This window comes from Pieris brassicae, unplaced genomic scaffold, assembly GCF_905147105.1.
Source record: "Pieris brassicae unplaced genomic scaffold, ilPieBrab1.1, whole genome shotgun sequence".
Taxonomy (NCBI): Eukaryota; Metazoa; Arthropoda; class Insecta; order Lepidoptera; family Pieridae; genus Pieris; species Pieris brassicae.
In genome coordinates this window covers 3,227-7,500 of record NW_025576197.1, presented here as the reverse complement: position 1 = coordinate 7,500, position 4,274 = coordinate 3,227, and the positions used below count along the sequence as shown (strand labels likewise).

The 4,274-nt window shown below is 50.1% G+C and overlaps 3 non-coding genes across 3 annotated transcripts in view; all 3 read right to left on the bottom strand.

Annotated features, from left to right (window-relative positions):
- Positions 1-156, bottom strand: part of LOC123719721 — a 3,950-nt gene extending 3,794 nt beyond the window's left edge. The window contains exon 1 of the ribosomal RNA XR_006755787.1: positions 1-156. This exon is cut by the window's left edge and continues 3,794 nt beyond it. This is a non-coding gene — a ribosomal RNA (large subunit ribosomal RNA).
- Positions 157-985: 829 nt separating this feature from the next.
- LOC123719719 lies at positions 986-1,142 on the bottom strand. Its single transcript, XR_006755785.1, has one exon. It is a non-coding gene; the product is annotated as a 5.8S ribosomal RNA (ribosomal RNA).
- Positions 1,143-1,493: 351 nt separating this feature from the next.
- Positions 1,494-3,399, bottom strand: LOC123719720. Its single transcript, XR_006755786.1, has one exon. It is a non-coding gene; the product is annotated as a small subunit ribosomal RNA (ribosomal RNA).
- Positions 3,400-4,274: the final 875 nt, after the last annotated feature.

Below are 4,274 nucleotides of genomic sequence, written 5' to 3'. Positions count from 1 at the left end.
GAACACCACATCTCCCGCGACCGAGACGACCGCGGGATTCAGTGCTGGGCTCATCCCTGTTCGCTCGCAGCTACTAAGGGAATCCTGGTTAGTTTCTTTTCCTCCGCTTACTAATATGCTTAAATTCGGCGGGTGATCCTCCCTGATCTGAGGCCAACGATAAAAAGGTGTGAGGCAGACGCGATATCCGTCGGCGCAACGGGCGTACGCGACACGCTATTTTTACAAGCGCGTCGACGACGCCACGCGCCCTCCGGACGTCGAGTCCGCCTACATTATATGCGCTCGCACGAAAGCGGCGCGGCACCTTGCGAACAGCGTGGTGGTGGCGACACATAGATGTCGCGTTGCGCGAAATCAATCAATCGCACACCACCAAGCGGTTCTTCTGTTGTTGTTCGTTAACGACGGCATCGTTCCGTCCGTTTTAAGAACACACGTCACAATAATTTCGTACACACTACAATTGCACAAACACCGCACGCACACACTGGGCGCAACCGCTAGAGCAGCGGGCGCGCGCGTTTCGCTTCCTCTCGCGAGAGTAAGAGAAACTGAGCCGAACGCGACAACTTTCAACGACAGCGTCGAGACACGTCGACGCGCGCACCGGCGCCGACCGTCGCGCGATCGCCATGCGGGACCGGGACGATGCGAGCAAACACGCGCGACGCGTAAACGCGAACGTCGTTGTCGTCGTTGTCGTTGTCGTTGCGTAAAGACTCGACGCGCACCCGTGCCGCGGGAGACACGGTGCGGCGGGGAGAATTTATTTGTGCGACAAAAGTATCGTATAGACGTGGCTTAACACGGCCAATACGGATGACGAGTCGTAATCGAACATATATTCGAACGGATCGTTCGGCCGCTCGGCGGCCTAGCGAAACCGTCAATTGCACGCGCGACAGAGATGCGGCGCTACGACCGGAGTCGCAGCGATCGCCGCTCGTCACGCGAACAGTGTGGCTTTTTGTTTTTATGCAGCCGGCCCTCAGACAGGAGTGGTCCTGGATATTTCTCCACGGACCGCAATGTGCGTTCGAAATGTCGATGTTCAAATGTGTCCTGCAGTTCACACTATGACGCGCAGTTAACTGCGTTCTTCATCGACCCGCGAGCCAAGTGATCCACCGTTCAGGGTAATCGTTTTGTTTTTGTGTGTGTTTTTGTATGAGAAAATATAAAAGGTGCGAAAAAATTAAACAAAAAAATTTGAAAATAATACTTATCATTAACGTGTACGACAAATGAAAAGAAAGAAAATCTCTTTTATTTGCGTGGTTGTACACAAAAATTAAAATATTATTTCAAAGTATCAATAGGCGATAGCGAACGCTAATCAAAGCGTGTCGCAACGCACACGTCGCGAATCGACGAGAGAGAGTCAACCGTCTCGGATTCGATTTTGATTCGTATCATTCACGTGTTTTTTGTATTTTTTTCTTTTTTTGCGAGTCTTTGACAACAACAAAACAAAAAGAAAAAACCAACGTTAATGATCCTTCCGCAGGTTCCCCTACGGAAACCTTGTTACGACTTTTACTTCCTCTAAATGATCAAGTTTGGTCAACTTCCCAGCAACGCCGACGGCCGTGAGGCCACCGCGTGTCGGTCCGAAGACCTCACTAAATCATTCAATCGGTAGTAGCGACGGGCGGTGTGTACAAAGGGCAGGGACGTAATCAACGCGAGCTTATGACTCGCGCTTACTAGGAATTCCTCGTTTATGGGGGATAATTGCAAACCCCAATCCCCAGCACGAAGGAGTTTCAACGGGTTGCCCGGGCCTCTAGGCCAGGGAGAACATGTTGATTCCTTCAGTGTAGCGCGCGTGCGGCCCAGGACATCTAAGGGCATCACAGACCTGTTATTGCTCAATCTCGTGCGGCTCGAAGCCGCCGGTCCCTCTAAGAAGAATTTTAATACGTCGCCAGTGAGTTGCGCTCCCCGAGAGTCGCGCACACCTTGAATGACGACGCCTATTTAGCAGGCTAGAGTCTCGTTCGTTACCGGAATTAACCAGACAAATCGCTCCACCAACTAAGAACGGCCATGCACCACCACCCACCGAATCAAGAAAGAGCTGTTAATCTGTCAATCCTTCCGGTGTCCGGGCCTGGTGAGATTTCCCGTGTTGAGTCAAATTAAGCCGCAGGCTCCACTCCTGGTGGTGCCCTTCCGTCAATTCCTTTAAGTTTCAGCTTTGCAACCATACTCCCCCCGGAGTCCAAAATCTTTGGTTTCCCGGAAGCTGCCCGCCGAGCCATTGTAGTAACGTCGGCGGATCGCTAGATGACATATTTACGGTTAGAACTAGGGCGGTATCTAATCGCCTTCGAACCTCTAACTTTCGTTCTTGATTGATGAAAACACCTTTGGCAAATGCTTTCGCTGATGTTCGTCTTGCGACGATCCAAGAATTTCACCTCTAACGTCGCAATACGAATGCCCCCAGTTATCCCTATTAATCATTACCTCGGAGTTCTGAAAACCAACAAAATAGAACCGAGATCATATTCTATTATTCCATGCACGAAATATTCAAGCGGCATTTTGAGCCCGCTTTGAGCACTCTAATTTGTTCAAAGTAAAATTGTCGGCCCACCTCGACACTCACCGAAGAGCACCGCGATAGGATTTTGATATTGAACCGGCGTTTTACCGCCGGCTCACCGACGATATGCTCCGCAGACGTGTCAGTATCACCGCGGATGCGGTGCACCGACAGCGCGGCGCACAAATGCAACTACGAGCTTTTTAACCGCAACAATTTTAGTATACGCTATTGGAGCTGGAATTACCGCGGCTGCTGGCACCAGACTTGCCCTCCAATTGTTCCTCGTTAAAATATTTAAAGTGTACTCATTCCGATTACGAGGCCTCGTAAGAGTCCCGTATCGTTATTTTTCGTCACTACCTCCCCGTGCCGGGAGTGGGTAATTTGCGCGCCTGCTGCCTTCCTTGGATGTGGTAGCCGTTTCTCAGGCTCCCTCTCCGGAATCGAACCCTGATTCCCCGTTACCCGTGACAACCATGGTAGTCGCAGAAACTACCATCGAAAGTTGATAAGGCAGACATTTGAAAGATGCGTCGCCGGTACTGGACCGTGCGATCGGCAAAAGTTATCCAGATTCATCAAAATTAACGACTTCGGACGCATGGCCCTCCGCCGATTGGTTTTGATCTAATAAAAGCACTCATCCCATCACTGGTCAGAGTTCTGATTGCATGTATTAGCTCTAGAATTACCACAGTTATCCAAGTAACTGAGTAAGATCTAAGGAACCAAAACTGATATATTGAGCCATTCGCGGTATCGCCTTAATACGGCTTGCACTGAGACATGCATGGCTTAATCTTTGAGACAAGCATATAACTACTGGCAGGATCAACCAGGGAGCTGCTTACGCAAACGACACGCCTACACCGCGGTCACGCGGCTTCGGCGAGCCGCTGGCTCGGCGGCGTCGAGGGGCGCGCGCTTGCGCGCGCGCCTTCTCGACACGCGTGAACGTAACGCGTCGAATTTGCACGCGACGCGACGTTCGCGCTTCATATCGATAGACTAACTTTGACCGGTCTACGAGCGGCCGTCCCGTCACGATCTCGCAACGAGGTGATGTACAACGATGCTCGACCACTGTGAGGGACATAAAACTGCAACGAACACGACCCCGCGGGCGGGAATCGATGTTGTGACAATTTGAAAATTGAACATTCATCTAAACGCAACTTCTCAATTTTTATTCAATACGTTATTGTAAACATATTAAAACTCGGCTGGCAATTACATGCGCACACACACGCATGATTCGCACTAGATACGATCAACGCCCGGAGCTTGAGGGATAAATTCCAACACGACGCTGCGCACACCGTTTCGACGATGGGCGCGTGTGCGTCCTCTTTTATACATTCTTTCCATATACGGTCGCCGTGGCGACCGCGCACGTGTCGAACACGCTAGGCGCCCTGCGTTGAGGTGTGCCTAGAAGCGTATTCTTTTAACATCACAGATAACACCGGGGGAGACGGTCCCAAATCTTGGTCGATTGGTAACATCACCATACGGTCTGCGAACGCGGTGCTATAATATAATTTTATATTATATTATATAAAATATGAGGAGGAGTAGTATGTATATTCTTTGTTATTTTGTGTTGACACAAGAGAGATATATAAAATGTACTATACACCACACACACAGAGAGAGAGAGAGCTGGGAAAGATCTCGGCGGTCTCGCATTCGAAATACGAATTTGATATAATTTCCT